Source organism: Miniopterus natalensis, chromosome 2, assembly GCF_054644295.1.
Source record: "Miniopterus natalensis isolate mMinNat1 chromosome 2, mMinNat1.hap1, whole genome shotgun sequence".
Classification (NCBI taxonomy): Eukaryota; Metazoa; Chordata; class Mammalia; order Chiroptera; family Miniopteridae; genus Miniopterus; species Miniopterus natalensis.
This window is the reverse complement of record NC_142082.1, coordinates 132,148,981-132,174,369: the sequence shown is the minus strand read 5'-3', so window position 1 is coordinate 132,174,369 and position 25,389 is coordinate 132,148,981. Positions and strand designations below refer to the sequence as shown.

The following is a 25,389-nucleotide window of genomic DNA, read 5'->3' as shown; positions in this document are numbered from 1 at the left end:
TCCCGATGCTGCCCCTCACTCCCTTACTCCACCTGGCTCTGTCTCTCCTAAACCCCTGTTTTCACCCTGCGGCTTTTTTCCCCTGTTCCCAGAGAAGGATGTGACTCAGAATGAGAGGGACTCAAAAGGGACCCACCTATCCTTCCTTTTAGTAAAAGTCTTCAGATTCCAGGGATAAGACAAAGCAGCCACTTCACAAAGTATCCAAGCGAATACCCGGCCGGCTCATTAAGAGCTTCAGCAGCTAAGAGGCTTTACCTGGTGCTTGGCCTCTACGGGCCACAGGTGTGGCTCACGGGGTGGGAAGGCGCAGGGATGGGGGAGCAGGAAGCAGGTGGGTCCCGAGATGTTCTGCCTGCAGTTTCAAGGATCTTACCAGTTCTCATGTGCGGTCGGGAAGGAGGTAATTCTGATGACGGGGAAATGACGGTTCTACAAAAGTTACCTGACTCCACTTACACAAGAATATGTATCCCAGCTGGTATCACTGGATGCTCATGTCCCCTCCACAGAGCTCGCCGAAGCAGATTTACGAAGCTGGCCTTTTGGTTTGGGTCAGGGTGTGGATTAGCATTGAGAGAGGTGCTTGGCGCACGTGTTCTGCTGAGTGCTCTGTTATTGCGATGTGTCCAACGGCCCTTTGTAGAGCTCCATGTTTATGTTCAGTCACTGCGATTGTTCAACAGTTCTGCACGTTTTCACACAATGTATTCTGTCTTTGGTGCCCCTTGAGCCATCCATAGAGTCATTTATAGCAGTGTCCCACTTAATCTACTGCAACGAGCATGAACAGTTATCAGGGGATATGGAGCACTAACGGTCATATTGTATCGGTTCAGTTTCTGTCTTTGTACTTTTGCCATTTCCAAAATGGGCTTATAATTTAATTAAGGAGAAGAAAGTGGGGAGAGTAGCGGTCTCCTCAGCATTTGGGAATGACATAGCCTCGGGTCTGCAAACTGAAGAGACTTTAATCTAATCATTACAGCCTCTAAAACCCAAAATTAAGAGCCTGTGGGCCTGTCGAGGGGTTTAGAAGACTTCGTATTTGGGACAACACTCATTCCTGACCACAGTAGTGAGAGCCCGTGAACGCAGGAAATGAACTTGGGACTGAGTCCTGCTCTGAGCTGTCCGCCGCAGAGGCCCTGAGCCCCAGAGCAGCTGAGCAGTGAGGGCTTCTCCGTGTGTGATGGAGCTTCCCCCTGATCAGCCCCTGGACTGAAATCCCAGCCACCAGCTGGGCTGGGGTGGGAGGCTTGGCGCAGGGCGACTTGGGCACAGCTTCGTTCAGATCAGTAAGACAAACTGGAAATGGAGCTTTCACTTACCCTAGTATACTTTTAAAAAAATAGTCTACGTGGTATAATCGAGATGGGTACCTGTATCTTTAAAATTACGTAGGGAATTTTGTATGTTTAAATAATTGCTTATCATAGAAGCTGTTTAGTAAAAGAAAATATATAAACCGTGCATTTGTGAATGCGCCCTTAGAGCATTCATCCAAGTCCAGTGTGTCGTGTGATGGTTATTATAGATGTTTCAAGTCTAGTGAGTGGCTGTGTAACAGGAGAGACTGCTATTTACCTACGGACTCAAGGGTAGCTCCTGCCCACTTAATTAAATCAGTGTTGTCCTTTCCTGTCCACTTGATCAATTGCAGTGCTGGTAGCTTCCTGCTTGTGACTGTTACCTGATTGTGTCAATGTACATCTGTAGTATGTACATGTGAAAGTGCCTTTCTATTTTAGGAGTTTTAGCCTGGCTCTTTACTGTGGCCCCGGCCACCTCCGCCCTCCTCCTCTCCTGCTCCGCCCCCCCACCCCAGTTTGTACTGCCTTCTGGGGTGTCAGAACTTCCTCCACCCCCCCAGCTTCTCCATCCCCACCTTCCTGTGCCTCGGGTGCTCAGTATCGTCCTGTCTCGCAAACTTGTCCATCATCAGATTCTCCTTTTCCTTGTGGCTGTGACGGTGCCTTCCCCGCAGCACCTCTCCCTGCCCCTCCCCTTGCCCTGCCCTCCCCCTCCCCTGCCCCTCCCCCTCCCCCTTCCCTCCCCCTCCCCCTGCCCTGCCCCTCCCCCCTCCCCTCCAGCTCTCTCGCAGCAGACGCGACGCCCCGGGGTTCGCCTCTGCTCCCCTGTACCGCCTCTTACCATTACATTCCCTCGTCTCCAAGGTGAAAATGAAGGGAGGTGCTTTTACAGTTCTGGGAGAAGAAAACATGGTTTGTTTTTCTGTTGTGACAATGCACTTTTATGTATAGTACTGTACATTTTGGCATGTACCATTCCAGGCTTCAGTATACAGTCAGGTCTGTTCTTCATGGTGTATCTTTATAATAAATAAGATAGTTCTGGCTGCCTTTGTCTGCTTCCGATTTGGTGTGGTTCTCTGGGGTGTTTTCATTCCTTTCCTTTTGTTTTCCTTTTTTTTCTAATCACTATTTACCACCACCACCACCACCCCGAGAGCTGAGTTGCATTAAATAATGTGAAACTACCTTTTTTAAAAATGTTATCTCTCGTTTTTGTTTGTGAATTTGAAAATGAGGCTTCATGCACAGACCCTTGACCATGAGGCCAGGGTTTTTCAGTTATAGCTGGGAGACTCCTGTGTAGTATGGGGAAAGGGGTTGGGAGAGTATTTTTTTAATAATATATTTATTAATTATCTCCTGTGTTTTTTAAAATGTGTTTTTATTGATTTGAGAGAGAGAGAGGAAAGGAGAGGGGGAAAAAAGAGAGAGATTTCTATGTGAGAAACATTGATCAGTTGCCTCCCACATGCACCTGAACTGGAGATCAAACTGGCAACCTGGGTATGTGCCCTGACCAGGAATCGAACCATCAACCTTTTGGGGTACGGGATGATGCTCATGTAACTGGGCCACACTGGCCAGGGCTGGGAGAGCCTTAATGCAGAGGCTGAGAGGGGGCAGTCCTTCTAAACACTCACCAGCTTGAAATCTTTTCTTTAAGGACTCTTGGGCATAGTAAACCTTGTCAAGCTGATCTTTGGTTTCATTTGAGTAAATTGAAATGCAATTCTTAGGTATAGACTATGTTTAGAATTCTCTGGTGCATTGATATTTTTTTCTTCAAAATTAAAAAAAAAAAAAGCTGACTCTTGGAGGACTAGCAATACATCAAAAACAGTTTAATAAAACTAGCAGGAATGTGCTGGATTGAATATTGGTAAGAAATATGGAATAAAAAAATAACATGTAAATCAAGGGGGGGGAACTTCACCGACGTTAAAATACATACAGAAAAGTAAACAAATCACAAGAGTTTTCACAAAGTAAAACAGTAATATATCCACCACCTAGATCAAGAAATAGCACATTTTCAGCTTCCCAGAAGCTAGGCTTGTGCCTCTCCAAAGTTCATCAATATCCTGATGAATAATAGGTTTGTTTTCCCCAGTAATAACTTTTTTTGTATTATTGATTGATTTGAGAGAGAGAAACATCGATTTGTTGTTCTGCTTTTGTGTGCAGTCACTAGTTGCTTCTTGTATGTGCCCCAACCAGAGATGGAACCAGCAACCTTGGCATTACCAGGAGGACTCCCTAACCTTCTGAGCCACTTGTCCAGGGGCCCATTATAACTTTCTATAAATAGACTCACAGTATGTAGATTAGTGTCTGGCTTCTTTTGTTGAAATTTATGTCTGAGAGTTGTCCATGTAACATATAACAGCAGGTTTTGTTCCATTTTCACTGCTGTATAGAATTCTATTTTGTTAGTATGCGTGGTGTTATATTTATTTTAGTATTCCTGATTAAACGTTGGGTATGGTATGCAGAAATCTTTAAATGTGGACAAATAAATGAACACAAATATAAAATAAAACCCACCTGTTAAAAGACATATTTTCCCAAAACATGATGGAATGACTTTGAACTAACCCATTGACTGGAAGGCCTACCTGAAAGTAGGCAGGGCCAGAAAGATGGATTTAGAGGCTGCCCTACAGGAACAAATGCCCAAATCAAATTGTAGGATTGTTCCAGGAAAGACCCCACTGCCCTGCGTCCCCCTCACTACTACCCTCAAGCCAAAGAGCCTCAGCCCTCCGTGTGTACCTATAATCCTCACTCCTGAAGGTGGGTGTCCGGTTGCCAGCTTCCACAGTTCTGCCAGCACCCTGGAAGAATATTAGGAAGGCAAGGAAACGGAGTTTTCTGGCTTGTACCTCGAGTACTTGGGACTCCTGCAGTGGAAAATTCCCCAAGCTCGATCTGAAGTGCCAAAAAGGTCCTGGAAGCCAAAACCTGCAGCAAATTCCATCTCACAGGCCATAAATCCTCATTTGGATTTTGGAAAATATGGTCAATATATCTTTGGGACATAATCATGGGGAGGTTTATCATTCTCCAGTATCTTTTTATCTTTTTCTACATAGCAGATGGGCAATTTGCCTTCTACAACAACGAAAATAAAGAAACGGACAGTTTAACAAGGTTAGTCCTCAGTAAGAATTGCTGGAGAGCTGGGACTTGGCTGGATATCAAAATAGGTGTGTGTGAGCCTCCTGTGGTTACCTCTCTTATTCTCTTTAACATGTACGTTCATGTCTATTTTTTAAAATATATATCTTTATTGATTTTAGAGAGAGGAAGGGAGAGGGAGAGAGAGAGTTGAAACATCAGTGATGAGAGAGTCATTGATCGGCTGCCTCCTGCACACCTTCGAGTGGGGATCGAGCCCGCACCCCGGGCATGTGCCCTGACCGGGAATCGAACCCCGATCTCCTGGATCCTAGGTTGATGCTCAACTGCTGAGCCGCGCCCGACCAGGTGGTTTATGACTTTTTTTTAATGCTCTTTATCGTCATTTAGAGAGGTATTGGGAGGCAGCAGAGGTAAATGTCTGTCTTCAAATCACCACCGTTGAACAGAAGCTCCTCCTTTAGCCTCTTACCAAAATCCTTCCTGGCTAAATCGGCCAGAGCTGGTTTCTGTTGCTTGCCGCTGGAAGACCTAACTGATGCACCTATCGAGAAATAGTTTTCTTCCTAAGACAAGTATCCCCCACTTTTGAAAAGTTCATGTTATACCACTTCACTTTTATGAAAGACCTACATTAGTACCTGTTTTTGCTAACGGAAAGTCATCTGAAGAGGATTTTTTCACTTTTACCAAAAAAAAGGTGGAAAGCAAAATAGCATTTGTTTTGCAGTGAGGTGTTACCGAGGCGTGTGCAGCCCGAGGGGCAGTGAGAGTGGCCCCGCCAAGCTCCTTCCCGGGAACTGCGTTCAGCAGCTCAGCGTTAAGCCACCATAGCTTTGAACTTTGTATCTGTGCTTTATCTCTATTCGCTTTATGTATCCAAAAGCAGGATGTGTCCCAAGATATCAGAAAAGCCTAAGAGAGCTCTAAGGGTGCTACTTTGGTGTAAAACTGGATGTAATTAAGCCTTTTGATTGTGGTAAACAAAATAAAAAATGCATGCATTGAATTTTGTATCTGGGAATTCCCCCCAAAATTTCCATATAAATTAATGGCAATTGCTTCCTCACTGTATGCTATTTCAGCGTACAGGAGGTTTTATGGTAACTCTCTACTTTCAGAGAGTGGGGGAAACCTATAAAGCTAAAATAGTTATTCTTGAGGGTAGAGCAAATAGAATCCCAGATGTTAAAGAGGTAAGCTGTAGTCCAGACCGACCTATTTAACCAGGGAGAATTCCCCAAATTCCGCAGACCAAGACAGTTGCGAAGTGGTACCTTCCTACATCAGAGGCCTGTGAGCATCCCTTTTGCTACCTCGAGAGAAAATGGCTTAGGAAAGACACAGCCCAAACTTACCCTTGCGTTATTTGGTTTAATTACTTTAGCATTTAGGAGTGAAACAGTGGGAGAAAGTTATTTCATTTTATCTTGGAAGCATCTGTGTGTTTCTTTTTTTAACAACAAAAAAAATTTAAGAAAAAAAATAAAGATAAAAAATGAGGAAAACTTGTTTAGCATGGTGTAAGGTAAAAGACAATTGCTTATTGAATAACTAGTACGCCTGACCAGATGAACAAGTAAAATGACCATCCATAATAGCTCATAAATTTCTACTTGGAAAAAGAAAAGCTGTAATATAGCTTGTTAGGAATGAGAGCATGTTAATGAAGAAAAGATAGTAAGTCCCCAGTGATCTATGTGGGGGGGGAAGGTCCAAATGTATCTGATTGTGTGCCAAAAAAATCACCAATGGGCTCTGGGAATAACTTACATTAAATAAATGAAATTTCAAAATAGAAATTCATATGTAGGTCAAATGCAGGTCGCGAGTTTTAAAAGTCTTCTGGAATTGAGAAATATATTTAGAATGAAGAGATTATAATTGAGTCTTGACAATTCAGTATGATGGGGAAAGTTTCTATAAAATAATTACCAGGAAGTTCTAGATATGAAAATATTGGTCACAATGAAGAGAGAAGTTCATTGTTCAGCCACCCAATTTGATGATGCAATTCATCCTTATTATATTCTTAGAATTAAATTGCCGGAGCCCTAACCCTCAGCTGCCAGTCACAGCAGAATTTCCAGAGATCCATCTATTCCCTCCCAGGCTGTCCTTCCTCCCCCTGGAGGTTCCTTCTTGTTTCCAAGTACCTTGGGGGTTGCAGAGGTCATCTGGCTCCATCCAGTATCAATCTGCAGTGTGGAAGAGAGGCTGCTACAAAGGAGTAGTTGCTGGCCTTTGAGAGTTGTGCCCAAAGCACAGTGCTGGACAAAGTCCCTGCCCTCAGAGCAGACCCGGGGGCTGGGACAGTGGTGTCTCCGAAGCAGCAAATCTAGAACCGGTGATGCTGACACGAGCAGAAGCGCATGGTGGCACATGACCGAGAGGTCCAAACAACTGAGGAGTAAATCAGCATGTCAGTAAAAATAGATTCTGAAGGCAGTGTGTGTTAATACATATCCCAATACTGGGTCTAGAGCCTTTCCCCTCACATTATTTGGTGGTGATGAATTGCTATTTTGTTCAGCTGTGAGAACAGAAGAAATTATTTTCTCATGTCCAGCTATTCCCAGGGAACGTCCAAGAGAGTTGACTTAAAATGTAACGTTAAACTATGCAAGGTATATTAACTTGCTAACTTTTAAGTTTTCTATTTGTCCCTTTGTCATTATATCATGGCTGTGGAAACCCAAGGGAAGAACTATGTATGCTCAAGTCAAAACAAGCTCCCCATGAACTGCAGAATCTATGCAATATTCCTGAGCTAGGGCACCTAGGACCCAGGGAATGGATGATAAAAAACATCTGCATGCAGCTGGAGGCAAGAAATAGGCCTCCACTACTTCGCTGGGCATCCTTTTCCTTTATTTTTAACGTGCATACTATGGATCTATGATGTGACTTAGCTCTTAGCACCCCCTCAAAGTCTGCTTGTCTTTAGTCCCCTGGGCATCCACAGTTTTCTTAGATCTTTGCTGAGAAGAGGCTTTTAGGATGTTTATGTTGCACTTAGGATTCGGTCTGCTCTGATGAGAAAGACAGACAAAGACTTCTTTTAAAAAGCCATCAATAATGCAAAATGGACAACACATCACCTCACTCCCCACTTAAACCCCCGATGGTGATTTCCCATGCCACTTCGAATAAAAGCCAAACTCCCAACCTGGGTCAACATGATTGGCTTCCGCTAAACCCTTCTACCCTGTCTCGTTCACTGTCCCCCTCATTATGACACACCCGCCATCACTGGCAGTTTGCGTCCCTCCAACATGCTGAGCTGGTTTCTGCCTCAGACCTGGACCCTTGCTCCCTCTACATAGAATGATCTGCCCTTAGATTTTTCACCTGGAGGGCTCCTTTCTGATATTCAGCTTGCTGCTCAAACGTCAGCTCTGCAGAGAAGCCACCCCCACAACTCTGCTGAGTTAACACCCAGGATGCGGGCTGAGTGGGTAAAAATCTATTCTTCCCCTTCGCAGGGCGGTTTGGCCACAGTGATCAAAATCACAACGCATCTTCCCTTGGGCCGGCAGTTCCACCTCCAGGAAGTTATCCTGCAGATGCGTTCACACTTGGGGAAGTGATGTATGTATCAAGTGATTTATTACACTATCTGGAACAACAAAAGATTGCAAGCGAACTCAATGTTTATCATCAGGGGGCAGGGTAAATAAATTATAGAACATTCATATGAGGGACTATTACTTTGCAGCTCTAAAGAAGGGGAAGATCCCCAAGTCCTGACATGGGGTGCTCTCCAAGATACACAATTATGTAAAAAAGCCAAGTACGAAACAGTGTATGTGGTGCACTACCATCTGTGTAAGGAGGGGTTAAAATAAGAATATATGCTTGTACTGGCTTGTTTATATCACGAAACTCTATAAATAGGATACACAAAAAAGTATTTATAGAGGTTACCTAGGCAGGATGAGTGGCAGATACTGGTGAATGGGGGCCTGAGATGGAAGGGAGACCTTTGTGGAGTACTTTTTAATACATTTTTGTGTCCGATTCATGTGACTATTACCTTTTTTAAATTAAATAAATGTTCCAAGGTTTTTATTCAGCAGGAAAATAAAACAGTACTTTCCCAACGCCCCCTTTATTCTATTACCCTGCTTTATTTTCTTCATATAGCATGTACCACTATGTAACAAGATATAAAAATGGAAGCTCAGCTGAGGGGCCAAAGCATCATATTCTAATGTCCGAGACCAAATCAACATGCAAATTTTCAAAGGATTCCACTAAACGCTGGCAAATGCCTCACTCTCCTCTGGTGACGTATAGACTGGATATTGGTAGAGGGATTTATGAAGAGGATTTCTGGAGAGAAGCGTGCGTGTGCTGTGAGCTCCCCTCCAAGGAGAAGATCGGAGGTGCCTGGTCCTCACCTCAACTCTAAAGAGTAGGGCATCCATGGGACCCCCCAAAAGTTTGTTATATGTTCCCTGCAGTTGAGGGACACCGTGGAGTGGGTTGACTTCCCCTGTGAGATCTGTAGGGTGAGGCCTAGCCAGGCTGGGTAGGTGCGGATGGGGGGTGACAGAGAGGTGGCTGCACAGGCCAGCTGCACTCCCAGAGCCTGGCAGGACCAGGGATGCAGGATGTGAGCCAAGCTCTATGCCAGAGAAGAGAAGGCTGAGCTAGTGCCACCTTTTGTCTTGGTCCCAGGATTGCCTGGAGGCAAGAGCAGAAGCTTGACAAACTGGAGCTGGATTCCTGAGCGCTGAGGAAGCAGTAAGCAAACGGCCAGAGGACAGCTCCCAGCTGGGGTTGAGAAGGGGACTGTTAATTCAAATTAAATTTTGAGTTTATATTATTTATAGTGTGGAACTTGAAATTATAAATGACTGAATCAAGGCTGTGTTTATAACTTTAAATGGTCGTGGGATTTTTATTGCCTAATTATAGCCAATGTAAGTGCCACGACAGAGGAGAGCTGGGTAGAGAGAGAGTGGCAAGGGGCAGGGCCCCAAGTCGGGGATCGTGGAAAGCCTCTTTGAACGACGACTGAGTGAGGTGAGAAGACAAACCACACTGGCATCTAAGCAGCTTCTAAGACTTTCCTAAGCAGACAGAGCGAGTACAGAGGCCCTGCGCGGGGAGCATGCTTGAAATGTTTGCAAAACAGCAAGAAACCCAGCATTGACCGGAGCAGGGTGAGAAGGGAAACAACGGGGGACGCGAGCAGGAAAGTGAGCCAAGGGCCAGGTCAAGCAGGGGCTTGAAGTCCATGGTGAGGCGTTTGGGGTGTCCCCTAAGGGGCAGGGAAAATTTGTAGATGGGGTGGGGAGTTGACCTACATGAGTTGAATGTGCAAATGGTAAGAGGACCTGATCCTGCCCAGTCACCATATTCTATTCCTCACAAGATCAAATCATTTGAGAATGGGAGCATGGCCCAAAACGAGCCAAATTAGGATCAATCTTGGGACTGGTGTTTTACTTAAGGAAAACAGTTTCTCTCTTTTCCCTGAGGTGGCTAAGCCAATAGATGTAAGCCTGGCACAGTGGGGCCATCATCAGAGAGCCTACTTGAGGACAGTGCCAACAGAGAGGAAAGCAGGCATCAGGCGAGAAAGAAAAAGGGGCAGGAAGCAAATTTTTATAACATTATGTGAGCCCTTGAATGCAGAGGAACCTAAAACTAAATACTTTCCAGGTTCATAAGCCAATACCTCTCCTTTTTTTAACTCAAGGTAGTTTCAGTTGGGCTTCTGTCCCTAGCAAGAGTTTAGAACACTGCAGACACCAAATTATTAACAGTAATTATCCTCGGGTGGTGAGATTATGGGTGATTGCTTATTTAACCTGTCCACTTATGTGTGTTTTGTTTTTTTAGTATTGATGACAAATTTACTCATTTTGCAATAAGAGAAAAATTAAAATATTACTTTAATGTATGGAGGGGAGAGAGAGAATGTCATTGAGGTTGGAGAACCAGCAAATGCCCATCAATCTAAGAAAGGGCTTTAGACCCTCCCTGACACTCTCCAATCCCTACTCCACTTTGAGCATTTGTGCATCCCTGTGTTACTTTCATAATTTTTAAAATCCAGGGATAGAGGAATGGCATCAATGATTTGCAAAAGTCTCTGCCAAGTCTGTGATTTTCAGAATTTCTATTCCTGCCCAGGTCATAAATGACTCCGATTCAAGCTAATGTTGGTGCTGTACTTTTCTTTGTAAGAGAAAAGCATGGAACATGAGAAGTTCCTGTTTTCATTCCAGCAAACACTTTCCTTCCCCTTCGGTTACTTAGTGCCACGTGGACCGCATACCGCCTCAGATCACGTGCAGTATCTGTGGATAATACAAATTCTTAGGCTCCACCCAAAAAACCCAAACCAATAGGTCTGAAACGGGGCCCAGGAACCTGCATTTTATAAATTCTCTAGGGGATTTTCCTGCACAATAGAGTTCGAAATCATTTTCATAAATAACATATAAAAATTCTATAGTAGCAAACTTTCGATATAAAAATACACCAAAAAGCTTTTTCCTCAGAGTTCATGTTCATACACCAAAAACAATCTCAAAGATCAAGAGGCCCATGAAGTCGGATTTGTTCCAATAGCTTTCCTTTAAAATCTCTAATCAACCCCAAATTGAGCCAAATGGTTAATACTACCGCTCGCTCTTTCCCAGAACCTCACCAAAGGAGCAGCTAGACGAGTTCCTCGGGAGCATCAATGAAAAGCTTCGTCCGCTCTGTGTCACACGTGGACGACATCCGTGCAGTGAGTGGACTCTAAGCAAAGGGGGACGAGACCCCCGTCAGCACCAGGCCTGAGGAGCCCGGCTCGCTGTTTTCGGGGCGCCGCGGGGTGAAGCCTAAGGCCTCCCTCCCAGCCGCCGGCTGCAGACACGCATTGCAGTGGCCGATGAATGCAAACCTCGTACCTTTTCGGGGGAGCGTATGGCCACAGAAGTTGCTGCTGACGCTCTGGGTGAAGAATGGAAGGGATACGGGGTTCGAATCAGCGGTGGGAACGACAAACAAGGTTTCCCCGTGAAGCAGGGTGTCTTGACCTGGGCCGTGGCCGCCTGCTGCTGAGTGAGGGGCATTCTTGCTGTCGACCAAGGGGACCGGAGAAAGGTAAGTGCACATCTGTCGGGGGTTGCATTGTGGCTGCTGATCTCAGTGCTCTCAACTTGGTCATTGTCACACACAAAAAAGAGGGAAAGCTCTGCCTGGTCTCACTGATACGCCTGGGCCTCACTGCCTGGGGCCCAAAGGAGCTGGCAGAATCCACAAACTTTTCAACCTCTAAAGAGGGTGGTGTCCGCCAGTATATTGTGAGAAAGGCCCTAAACAAAGAAGGTGAGAAAGCTAGGACCAAAGCACGGGAGAGTCGGCGTCTTGTTACTCGAGGGGACCTGCAAAACAAATGTCCGTGTTGCTCTGAAGAAACAACGTTACTAGGAAAAATAAGGGAGAGGCCGCAGAATATACTAAACTTTTGGCTAAGAGAGTGAAGGAGTCCAAAGAAAAATGGCAGAAACAGATTGCCCAGAGTCATGGGCTGGCCAATATGAGAGCTTCAACCTCCAAGCCTGAGTCCAGTGAAAAATGAGAGTTTCTAAGAGTAATAAATAAGTAAGAACAGATATAATAAAAAAAACAAAATACAAAAACCACCCAGGCTTTGCTGCTTCTCAAATGGATTTGCTTCAAAGAAGTATTCTAATAAAGACATCAGGGAGGAATAGGTGACTGGTTGAATCAGTAAAAGCCTCCTTTATGTTATGTGGAAGCTAAAGAGTTGAACTCCCAGAAGCAGAGTAGAATAGTGATTGCCAGGGGCTGGGGGTGGAGGAAATGGGAAGACGTTGGTCAAAGGGCACAAATTTTCAGTTTTAAGATGAATAAGTTCTGGGGATCTAATGTAATGTACAGTGTGGTGACTATAGTTTAATATATTGCACACTTGAAATTTGCTAAATGAATAGATATTAAGTGTTATCACCACAAAAAAGGGGGCAGGGGGAACTGTGTGAGGTGATAGGTGTGTTAATTAGCTTGACTTTGGCAATCATTTCACAATGAATCCATATATCAAATCATCACATTGTACATCTTAAATGCATATGATTTTTATTTATCAATTATAGGGGGGGAAAGGTCTCCTTTATCATTTACAGGCCATTATATTTATTTTGACCCTTACTCATACCAGAATAACTTTGGAGGAATCCCACGGCATTTGGCAGAAATGCTTCTGGAGTGATAAAAAGAAACCTAGCTTCTGCAGCGTCATTCTTTAAGATGTGCCATGAAAGACTGTGAGGGGGCTGGCTGTCTATTCTCATCACAAAGTTGAAAAGATTTAAGCATTGTGATCTAAGGATAAGAGAAGGCAATATAAATCCTGAACTATATCATAGAGTTTGTGAATGAACCCCTTTTAAAAGTACTATACAATTTGGTCAAGTTTGAAGGAAAGAAGGAAAGCTAGGGCTTAATAATGCACCTCCTTTAAAGAAACTGGTCCCCAAAATTTCCATTTCATCGCCATGACAACTAGTACTCCATCATTGCCATAGTAACCAGCTGAATAGCATTCATCTAAAGAGAAGCTCCCCGATGGGGGGGGGGGAGGACCAACAGAAGCCATTAGGAGCCAAACAACAATACCGGAAAGGCTGTTCTGCAATCACACCGACCTATTTCTAGTCTTCTAATGTGTTTCAGCTCTCCAATGTGATTCCCTAAAACCAAATGTGGTTATTTTGGAACAAGGCAATTTCAAGAAATGTATAATAATTGTACTCCCATGTGTCACTGCTAAATCTGAGACCATTTGTTTTCTAATTTTCCAGAAGTATGGTAATATCTGACAGCCACACCCTTCACTATGCCTTGCAGTTTAATTATGACATCCCTGTGTTACAGCAACAAGGCACGCTAGCCACATCTAAAACCAGATGTTGGCTGCTGGTGACAAGTTGTATTTATTTATTTATTTATTTATTTATTTATTTATTTATTTTTAATTTTTTCTCCAATCCAGAGCCCACACATCCCACCACCTCCCATATTGGGCTTTCATACTCATAGCCAATATCTCCCTGCACTAGTCAAGCCAAGGCCAGACTCCAGAAGCTAGAGACAGCCCCTACACTTCAGCACCCCCTGGACTGATTCGAAGCAGCCGATCCCAAGCCTGCTTTCCCACCCTGCTTTGTCCATTCCTTCTCATGGAAGCCAAAATAGAAACTCATGCCCACATTTCCCCTCACTTCCTCTGCCTCCTGACCAACCCTGGTGCTTCCCCATGTGGCCTTGCATGGCATGCTATGCCTCCTCTTTCTTTCTTTCCTTTGTTATTTTGGAACATAGTTATGACCGAAAACCTCCAACACAGTGGGAAAAGCCAATACAACACAGTGGGTAAGAGCCTGGCTGTTACATTCAGGCTGCACAGGTTTGAATCCCAGCTCTGCCATGGAGAGATGCTCTGTTCCTCAGTTTACTTTTCTGTGGCATGGGGTTTATGACTGTATAACCTCAGAGGATTGTTATGAGAACTGAATGACAATATTGGGGGGGGGGCTTGTTTTTTGCTTCCCTCCATTGTGCATTATTTGTTTCTTTTTCTCTTGCCCCTAAATTCTCTTTTCTCCATTCTCCCACCCCACTTCCCTTTAGCAGCCATCATCCTGTTCATTACACCTAGGGGACTGTTTCCATTTTGTTTTCTTTATTCATTTATTTTGTTTTTTAAGATTCCACATGTAAGTGAAATCACATGGTATTTATCTTTCTCTGTTTGATTTCTCTCACTTAGCACAATACCCTCTACTTCCCTCCGTGTTATTACAAATGGCAAGATTTTGTTCTTTTATTGCTGAATAATATTCATATATATATATGTGTGTATGTGTGTGTGTATGCATATATATATTCTTATCCACATCTTCTTTATATCATATCTTCTTTATCCATTCATCTATTGATGGACATCTGAGTTGCTTCCTTATCTTGGCTATTGCTAACAATACTGTAATGAACATAGGGGTGTATATATCTTTTTGAATTAGTGTTTTGTTTTCTTCAGATAAATACCCAGAAGTGGAATTGCTGGATTTTTTTTTTTTTTAAATATATCTTTATTGATTTCAGAGAGGAAAGGAGAGGGAGAGAGAGAGATAGAAACATCAATGATGAGAGAGTCATTGATCGAACCCGCAACCCGGGCATGTGCCCTGACTGGGAATTGAACCCTGATCGCCTGGATCCTAGGTAGATGCTTAACCACTGAGCCACGCCTAGCCGGGCAGAATTGCTGGATCTTATGGCAGCTCTATTTTTAATTTTTTGATGACACGTCATACGGTCTTCCACAGCGGCTGCACCAATCTGCATTCCCACCAACAGTGCTCAAGGGCTCCATTTTCTCCACATCATCGCCAACATTTGTTATTTGTTGATTTATTGATGATAGCCATTCTGACAGGTGTGAGGGGATATCTCATTGTGGTTTTAATTTGCATTTCCCCAAATATTAGCAGTGTTGAGCACCTTTTCATATGTCTCTTGGCCATCTGTATGTCCTCTTTAGAGAAATCTCTATTCAAGTCCTTTGTCCATTTTTAAATTGAATAGATTTTTTTTCTTTGGTGTTAAGTTGTATGAGTTCCTTATATATTTTTAATGTTAATTCCTTATTGGATATATCATTTGCAAATATCTTCTCCCATTCAGTAGGTTGTCCTTTTGTTTTGTTGATAGTTTCCTTTGCTGGGCAAAAACTTTTTAGTTTCATGTAGTTACTTTTGTTTATTTTTCTTTTGTTGCCCTTGCCCAAGGAGATATATCCAAAAAGATATTGCTGCCCAGCCAGGCGTGGCTCAGCAGTTGAGCATCGACCTAGGATCCAGGCTATCGGGGTTTGATTCCCAGTCAGGGCACATGCCGGGGTTGTGGGCTCAATCGCCAGTCGGGGCCTGCAGGAGGCAGCCGATCAATGACTCTCTCATCATTGATGTTTCTCTCTCTCTCTCTCTCCCTCTCCTTTCCTCTCTCTGAAATCAATAAAGGTATATTTAAAAATAATAATATTGCTAAGAGCAATGTTTACTACCTATCTTTTCTTCTAGGAGTTTTATGATTTTGAGTCTTATATGTAAGTCTTTAATCCATTTTGAGTTTTTTTTTTTTATATATAATGTAAGGAAGTGATCTAATTTTATTTTTTTGCTTGCATCTGTCTAGTTTTCCAAATACCACCTATTGAAGAGCCTATCTTTACCCCATTGTATATCCTAGTCTCCTTTGTCTTAAACTAATCGACCATATAAGTGAGTATTTATTTCTGGGTTCTCTGCTCTATTTCATTGTTCTATATATGTGTTTTGTGGCAGCACCATACTGTCTTTATAACTGTAGTTTTGTGGTATAGTTTGATACCAGGGAATGTGATTACCCCTCCCCCCCACACACACACACACTTTGTTCTTTCCTAAGATTTCTTTTGCTATTCAGGGTCTTTCATGGTTCCATATAAATTTTAGAATTAGTTGTTCCATTTTCATTTGTTTCAAGATAGATTTTGATTTCCTGTTTGATTTCCTCTTTGGTCTATTGGTTGTTTGGTAGAATGTTGCTTGGTCTCCATGCATTTGTGTTTTTTCCAGTTTTCTTCTTGAGAAAAAGAAGAGTTTTAGTTTCACGCCATTGTGGTTGGAAACTTCAATCTTCTTGAATTTATTGAGGCTGGTTTTGTGACCTAATATGTGATCTATCCTGGAGAATATTTCATTTGCATTTGAAAAAAAATATGTTTGGCACTTTTGGGATGAAATCTCCTAAAAATGTCTATTAAGCCAATCTGGTCTAATGTGACATTGAAGACCATTATTTCCTTATTAATTTTCTATCTGGATGATATATCCATTGATTTGAGTGGGTATTAAAAATCCCCTATTATTATTGTATTACTGTGGATTTCTCTCTTCATGTCCATTACTGATCGCTTTATTTATTTAGGCACTCCTATATTGAGTGTGTAGACATTTATGATTGTTATATTCTCTTCTTGGATTGACCCCTTTATAATTATGTAATGCCCTTCTTTGTATATTTTTTTGTTAATGTTTTTATTTATTTATTTATTTTACTTATCTTTATTGTTGAGAGCATTACAGGTGTCCCATTCCCCCCCCCCCCCAATTAACCCCCTCCACTTCACTCCCACACCCTCCCCAGGCCTTCACCTCCTTATTAACTGTATCCATGGGTTATGCATATATGCATATAACTTCTTTGGTTAATCTCTTCCCACCTTCCACCCTCCTTCCCTCTTTCCTCTGAAATATGATCGTCTGTTGCCTGCATCAGTGTCTCTGGATCTATTTAGTTCTTCAGCTTCTTTTGTTCATTAGCTTCTTCTTAAAGAAGACTCTTCAACTTTTCCTGTAGTGCTGGTCTGGGGGTGATGAACTCCTTTAGCTTTTTCTTATCTGTGAAGCTCTTTATCTGACCTTCAATTCTAAATGATAGCTTTGCTGGGTAGAGCAATCTTGGTTGTAGTTCCATGTTTTTCATCACTTTGAATATTTCTTGCCACTCCCTTCTGGCCTGCAAGGTTTCTGTTGAGAAATCAGCAGACAGTCGTATGGGTGCTCCCTTGTAGGTAACTGACTGCTTTTCTCTTGCTGCTTTTAAGATTCTCTCTTTGTCTTTAACCTTTGGCATTTTAATGATGATGTGTCTTGCTGTGGGCCTCTTTGGGTTCCTCTTGTTTGGGACCCTCTGTGCTTCCTGGGGTTGTAAGTCCATTTCTTTTCCCAGGTAGGGGAAGTTTTCTGTAATTATTTTTTCAAATAGGTTTTCAATTCCTTGGTCCTTTCTGCCTCTTCTGGCACCCCAATAATATGAATGTTGGGCCTCTTAAAGTTGTCCCAGAGGCTCCTTATATTATTTTCATACTTCTGGATTCTTTTTTCTTTTTGCTCTTCCAGTTGGGTGTTTCTTGTTTCCTCATGTTCCAAATTGCTGATTTGATTCTCAGTGTCCTCTACTCTACTGTTGATTCCCTGTAAATTATTCTTCATTTCAGTTCCTGTAGCCTTCATTTCAAATTGGTGCTTTATTATGTTATCGATTTTCTCCGTTATTTTCCTAATAGTATGCTTAAACATCCTTATAAACAAAATTCTGAACTCTGTATCTGTTAGCTTGCTTGGATCTATTTCATTTAGTTTCTCGTCTAGAGATTTCTTCTGTTCTTTCCTTTGTGACATGTTTCTTTGCCTCCACATTTTGGCTGTTTCCAGGTGTTTGCTTCTATGTATTAGGTAGAGCTGCTATGTCTCCTGGAATTTGTAGAGTAGCTTTGTGTAGTAGGTGTCCTGTAGGGTCCAGTGGCTCAGCCTCCCCAGTCACCTGAGCTGGGCCTTCTAGGTGCTCCCCTGTGTGGGTTGTGTGCACTGTCCAGTTGTAGTTGAGCCTTGGTTGCTGTTGGTGTCCCTGGGAGGAACTGATCCCCAGGCCAGTCAGCTGTGAGGACCAGCTGCAACTACAGCCAGAGAGCTGCTGTGCTGGAGAAATCCCTATGGAGCAGGATTTACTTCAGTGGAGCTTTGGTTTCACCAAATGCACCCCTTGAGTGTCACTCGTGGATGTGACAGGGTTGTAATCCAGCGTGGTTGAGTCTGATCACCAGGTGCACTGTCTCTGGGGCCACCCAGGAGGCGAAAAGTCAGCCTGTGCCAGTGCCTTGCCCAGGGCCACCCAGCATGAGCTACACAGAAAACCATAGTTGGCTGCTGCTTGTGCTGGGCTTGGAGGTGCCCAGGAGAGGCCAAGCTATGAGCCAATGCAGCTGCCACTAGTGCCAGGCCTGGGGCCACTTACCAAGCCGTATGGGGACCACTGCTGCTTGTTTGAGAGATTTTAGGAAAATCCTAAGCATGAGGCTTGAGAGGCCACTTGCACAGAAAAGCCCCTGGAAATGGCCTGGATGAGCTGCAGGTGGGGAGGGGCGGGGCCTCCGGGAATCACGGGGCGGGGCCAAAGGTGGGAGTCAGGTGCTGGCGATTCAAACGTGGCGCCTGCCTGCTGGCTGTGTGCGGGGAGGACTTGCCAAAGGAGCCATGGCCTCCGCCAGCCCTTCTGCCTGGGAGGAAGCCGCCCTCCAGCTCTCGCCCGGATCCCAGGCAGGTTAGTTCCTCCCCGAGTGTCCCGGGTCCTTTCAGGCTGCTGCCCGGCGCTGGGCTCAGAGGGAGCGTCCGAGTGAGTCTGTGCCGGGCCCTTTAGAGGAGCTGCTGGGGCTCCCGCAGCCTCCGCGACCCTCAGGGACAGTCCCCGCTGGTTTCACAGCCCGGAGTTGTGGGGACGTCTCTTCCCGGCCCTGGAGCCCTGGGCTGGGGGCCCGCTGTGGGGCTGGGACCCCTCGCTTCTCCCGGAAACCCCCACTGCCGAGATTCCCTCCCGGGTTTAACCTGCGGCACCAGGTGGGGCCCAAGGCATGTCTCTGAGATTCAGCCCCGACCCGCCCGAGTCTCCGCCCCTCCTCCCGGTCTCGATGCTCCTTCAGCTCCCTGGTTGTGTGGCTTCTGTTCAGCCAGACCTCAGGAGGCTCTGAGGGATGGTGCTTCTGTATTTTAGTTGTGATTTTGATGTGGTTGCGGGAGGCGGCGGGTGCAGCTGTTACCTACGCGCCATCTTGTTTCTATATTTTTTTGTTTTAAAGTATTTTCTCTGATATGAGCATTGTTACCCCAGATTTCTTTTCATTTCTTTTTACATGGAATATCTTTTTCCATATCTTTACTTTCAGATTGTATGTGTATTTTGATTTGATGTGAGCCTCTGGTAAACAGCATATAATTGAGTCATGTTTTTTAATACATGCAGCCACCCTCTGTCTTTTTATTGGAGCACTTAGTTAATTTACATTTAAAGTAATTATTGATGGATATATACTTATTGCCCTTTTGTTAATTGTTTTTAGGTTGTTTAATAGTTCTCTCTTGTTCTTTTCATCTTCTATTTATCTTGTCCTTTGTAGTTTATTGGTTTTCTTTAGTGTTTTGACTGGGTTCCTTTCTCTTAATTCTTTGTATATCTTTGTAGATTTTTGCTTTGTGGTTACTATGAGGTTTGTGTATATTATTCTGTATCTATAGGTGTTAAAGTTTGAATATATTCTATAAGGACTACAGAAAAAACAAAACAAATGAATAAACAAAACAAAATGGAACTAAGTGTAACAGAGTTACACTTTGTGTTACTGATGTCATGTTTTAGATCTTTGGCATTATATATCTCCTAACTACTTATTGTAGTTTAAGTTGAGTTGGATACTTTTTTCTCTTGACATTCATAGTAGCTTTTTAAATGTCTGATTCTCTGTGTTTATTAAATATTTGGCTTTAACTGTGATTTTTTTTCTTTCTCATATTTTCTTATTTCTCGTTATGGTCTTTCCTTTTCTACTTTAGGAAAATGCTTTAGCATTTCTTATAAAACTAGTTTAATGGTGAGCTCTTTGAGTTTTTGCTTGTCCTGGAAGTTCTTTATCTTTCCTTCAAATCTGGATGATAACCTTGCTCGATAAATTATTCTAGGCTGTAGGTTCCTTTCTTCTGGCATTTTAAAGATGTGCTGCCACTCCCTTCCTGCCTGTAATCTTGCTGAGAAATCAGAGGATAGCCTTATAGGGTTTCTGTTGTATGTAACCCATTTTCCTCTTGCTTTCTTCGAGACTGCCTCTTTATCTTTAACCTTTGCTATTTTAATAACAACATATCTTGGTGCGAGTCTCTGGATTCATTTTGTTTGGAACTCTCTGTGCTTCCTGGGCCTGGATGTCTGTTTCCTTTCCCAGGTTAGGAAAGTTTTCAACCACTATTTCTTTGTATAAAGTTTCTATTCCTTTCTCCTTCTGGGATCTCTATAATGTGAATGTTTGAATGTTTGATGTTATCCCAGAGGTCCCTTAGATTGTTATCGTGTGTGTTTTTAATTCTTTTTTCTTTTTGCTGTTCTTATTAGTTAATTTTCACTGGTCTTTATTCCAGGTCACTGGCCCATTCTTTTGTATTAATTAATCTGCTCTTGATTCCTTCTAATGTCTATTTCATTTCAGTTATTGTATTCAGGTCTGCTTGATTCTTTATTATACTTTCTAACTCTTTGTTGAAGTACTCCCTAAGTTCTTCTACTCTACTCTCAAGTTTGTTGAGCATCCATAAGACCATTCCTGTGAATTCTTTATGTGAGCACCTTTCTCAGTTCTTGTGCTCTGGGCTGGGAAGCCCAGCCTGGGGTTTAGGCCCCAGAGTCCTCAGTGGGAGCCTCCCACAGCTGAGATATCCCTCCGGACCCTCGGCAGCTGCCTGTGGGAGCCCAGCCAGCCTTCTCATGCCTCCTCACTTCCTACCAGTCTCTCTATTCAGTCTCTGCTTTGGGATCTTGGTTATGAGGGTGCTCTCCAGCTCATCTTCGCTGCAGTTGATTATTCAAGATGGTTTTTCTATATTTTAGTTGTAATTCCAATTTGGTCCCAGGAGAGTGTCAATGTAGCTTCCACTCAGTCTGCCACCATCTTTTCTCTTGGTAGTTTTTAAAAGCCTATTGGAGCAGGGTAGGCATTATGGCGCCTGGGGCACTGGCCTAAGGGGCTGGAGTGGCTCTTGACAGGGAGACCAAAAGGGTATGGTGGTTGCTCCTGCTTGCTCCCTTTGCCAAAGCTCCAGGCAGTGTGGCTGGGAATGCACGGTGATTTTGCAGTTAGGCAAAGCACCTGAGTAGAGCTCTGGTGGCTCTATAGGGAGCTGAAGGGGACTTAAACAATGATGCTCACTGGATTCTCCAGCCAGGAGAGTTCTTGCAGCTCCCAAAGGGCTTCTGCAAGCTTCCCAGCCTTCTTTCTCTCCTTTGTTGTTCAGAAGCTGTTCATTCAGCCCTCAGTTGTCTCATAGGAGTAACTGCCCTCTATATAGGGGTGTATTTGAGTTTTCTCAGGGGAGGGCATGAGTTCAGTATCCTCCTAGCCACTGCCATCTTGGACCTCCTGCCTCCTTTATTTAATGAGGCCACTGATAAGCTCAACTGCAAAGAACCTTTAAGGGTGGGGGGGTGACACTCCTGTAAAATAACAGAGGGGGAAGGATTCAGGCATGTGGCAATGTTCCTATCTATATATGCACATAAACTACTACTTACAATGCAGAAATGCTTTCTTCAAAATGCTGTCCTTTCAAAAAAAATCGTTGAGTTTTTAAAAGAAAAACATTTCCACCTGATATTCTTGCTTGGTGCTTGCTCAAAGAAAACTGCTTATGTACTTCTGAACCATTTCTAGATCACTCTTGGAAACAGAAATACCTTGGGAAATCTATTCTTGGAGCACGCTTTTGCTAGGTGTGTACTGCTGGGAAACTTCCTTGATATTTGCCAGCTCTGGGCTCTCATAAAATATGTATTGAGAACCTACCTGTGGGCAACATTAATGTTTCTAAAGCAAGGGGCTTGAGAGTACAATCTAGTTAGAGGGTGTGAAGTTAGGGAAGACAGGAAGGGGACTTGTCCTAAAACTGGGTTTGCAAGTACAACTGGATATTACAGCTCAGTGAAAATACAATTTTCTCAAGATACCTTTATTAATTCAACAAATATTTCAGAGCACCTGCTACCTGGCAGATACTCTTCCAGATGCTTGAGATACATAGGTGAACGGACAATAAGCCCTGCCCTCATGGAGCTTGCGTTTATGTTTCACGTAAGATGAAGACAATGGCAAATGTCTATATCCAAGGTTAGAAGTATTTTGTGTGGGATGATGGACATTATGGGAGAGCTCCAAGCCAAGCATTTCTTGGCACTCCCACCCATGCATGCTATGTCCTAGCCACTGCACTAAATGCTGGATATACAAAGTTTAGCAAAACAGGTTTGTCCCCTGCCCTCAGGAAGTTTACAGAACAGAGAAGGAGGAAGTCACTCAAGAATGAATGGCCATCTACTTATAGCAGAGATCAGGGCTCTGACCCCAAGAGCCCTCAGCTGAAGGAGACTGAGCAAGGCTGGGCAGAGAAAGATCCAGGGCTTCCAGAAGAGGTGATGATTGAGATGAGGCTGGAGGACAGACGAATAAGGGGGGTGGGATAGGGTCGAGGATATGGAAGTGCATTTGAGACAGCTTGAGGTGTCCAGAGGCCCACAAAAGCCAGGGAAGAAAGCATGAGATGAGGCGGGGGAAGGGGGCGGGGCTGCACATCCCTGACAACACTTAAACTGCCGTATTTATTAAAAAGTAAATCCTTAGATCAACGATTTTTAACCTTTTTCATCTCATGACACATAAAAACTAATTACTAAGATTCTGTAGCACACCAAAAATTTATTTTTTGCCAATCTGACACACAACACAACAAGAGGTATCATTTTCATTCATTCACACTGAACAACTATTGTGTTGGCTATTATCATCTTTTTATTCGACAATTTAAAGAAAAAGAAGTCAGTGCCCCTAACTAAATAAGATATTGCATGTTTTAAAAATTCTTGTGGCTCACTGGTTGAAAATCTCTGCCTTAGATCATTAATCATGCAGTAAGTCAGGCTGCACTCTCTATTTAATTTAATATGACTATACTTTAACCCTATACATAGAAAACAATTCTTTTGTTTCTGGTTGGGGAGTATAGTAAAGGGAATTTAGTTTGGTTTGGGATTAGAATGCAGAGGATTTTCTATCAACAAACAGTCCTCGAGCACTGTCTTTACCCCCTATACTAGGCTAAAAGGGATATTAACACCCAGCCACTTGATCCTTACAGTCTAGCCATACACAGAGAAGTATACAAATTCACCTAGAATATTCAGAAAGTGACCAAAGAGAGAGGTGCGTGTGGGGGACAACCTTCATCTGAACATTTGCATCCAGCTGAGCTGAGGGCTTCAGTTGTAAACGTCTCCAAGGCAGGAGCTACCTTACTCATCCCTGAATGCTGAACAGTATAAAGCACTTTTAGCAATTTTAGATTCTGGAGTCAGATAAAGGCAGATTCCAGTCCCTGCTTTGCCTCCTTACTAGCTGTATAACTTTGGGCAAGTTACTTAACTACTCCTTGCCTCACCTTCCCCCTCCCCCCCGAAAAACAGGACTTATTAGTTTCCTACCATATATGATGGCTGGAAGATTAAAGTAAAGCATATAAAGTGCTTCTTATAGTGCCTAACACATAGTAAGCACTCAGTAAATGTTCGTTACCATTGTTAGCCCACCGTCTTAGGGAAGGAGGGTTTCAAAACTGCCAAATTACCTGGCAGGATGCCACTGTGAATACCAAGCCTTTATACTCACATCTGTTCTAAGCCTTCAGACAATTTCAGTTTTTCTCTCCTAGGAAAGAATTTAGTAATAGTAGTTTCCTATGTAGCCTCAATAGAAGGATAGTATATTCATTTGAAACGTACATGTGAGAACAGAAGCCGATGCACAGCTAGTACCAAAAGAACACACGTAATCCACACCGAACAAGGGAAAAGTTTAGCACTAGGCCTTATAGGGGGAAAATTTAATAATTACTGAAACGAGCCCTTCCACACAGATGGAACAGAGTTTACTGTCCAAGAGAAGCCCTTTGACCCAAGACGAGCACTATCACTCAGAATGGCTTTTTTTTTTTTTTTTAATATATCTTTATTGATTTCAGAGAGAGGAAAGGAGAGGGAGAGAGAGAGAGAGAAACATCAATGATGAGAGAGTCATTGATGGGCTGCCTCCTGCACGCTCCCAACTGGGGATCGAGCCCGCAACCCGGGCATGTGCCCTGCCCGGGAATCGAACCCCGATCACCTGGATCCTAGGTCGATGCTCAACCACTGATCCACGCCTGGCCAGGCGGAATGGCTAATACTGAAAGACTGCATTCAGCCTCCTCAAAGCCGTTTAGAACTGGAAAGCACTGCATAGGAATGGTTACCCCAACACTGCTAATAATTACTATTTTGCTTTTATATTCGTCACATGGATGTGCCAGAATAACTAAGATCCCACAGTCCATGCAGGCACAGCAGGTAGAGACAGAGCTCAGCAGGACTCTCGGTTCTTCTGCGCAAAGGTATGGTCTCTGCCCCAGAGACGAGATGCATCGCTCTGGAGCCGACAACCCCACGACGCAGTTTCTTCAGTGCAAGGGAAGATGCCCTACTGGGGGCTTGTTTTTATCGTCTCAGAATTTTCCATCTGAAAGGAAGCTTAGAAGCCCTGTAGATCAACCTCCAACCTACAGAAGTGCTATCCTGGTCACTGGATTAAAGTGGGGAATGGATGCCCTGGCCAGTGTGGCTCAGTTGGCTGGCCATCCTCCTGTTCACCCGAAGGTCCCTGGTTCAGTTCCAGTCGGGGCACACGCCTGGGTCGCAGGCTAGAGCCCCAGGAGGGTTCATGCAGGAGGCAGCCCATCGATGTCCCCTCTCACGTCAATATTTACCTCCCTCCCTCTCCCTCCCTTTTTCTCTAAAAATCTATTTAAAAAAAAAAAAAAAAAAAAAACTTTAAAATGGGGAAAGGAAGGGAAGAGGGAGAGAGGCAGGAAGGAAGGGAGAAAGGAAGAAAATGAGAAAAAGAGTGTGAAAAATTAAATAGTACAGGGATGAAATAAAAAGTCCTGTACTCAGCACTTACCTGATTCTGTGTCTCCTCCCAGTCTGACTTCATCTATTGATACTCAGTGGATAGGAGGCTTGATCAGGTATCGATCAGCCGTACTGTGCGAAAGGCCCCAGTGGGTTCATTCTGTCTTCAACAATAACTGCAGAGCACTACACGGAAGCCTTTGTAGAAAATTCCGACCCACCCGCAGGGCTCTGACCTGTACAACATTTTCACCAGGGACCTGGAGAGGCCATAGACTCTGCAGTTACCATGGGCCAGTGGACATCTTTGTGAAATTTTGCTGGAAGG

General features: G+C 43.6%; 1 pseudogene; it reads left to right on the top strand.

Annotated features, from left to right (window-relative positions):
• Positions 1-315: 315 nt before the first annotated feature.
• On the top strand, positions 316-12,042 carry LOC148093821 (small ribosomal subunit protein eS6 pseudogene; annotated as a pseudogene).
• The last annotated feature ends 13,347 nt before the right edge of the window (positions 12,043-25,389 follow it).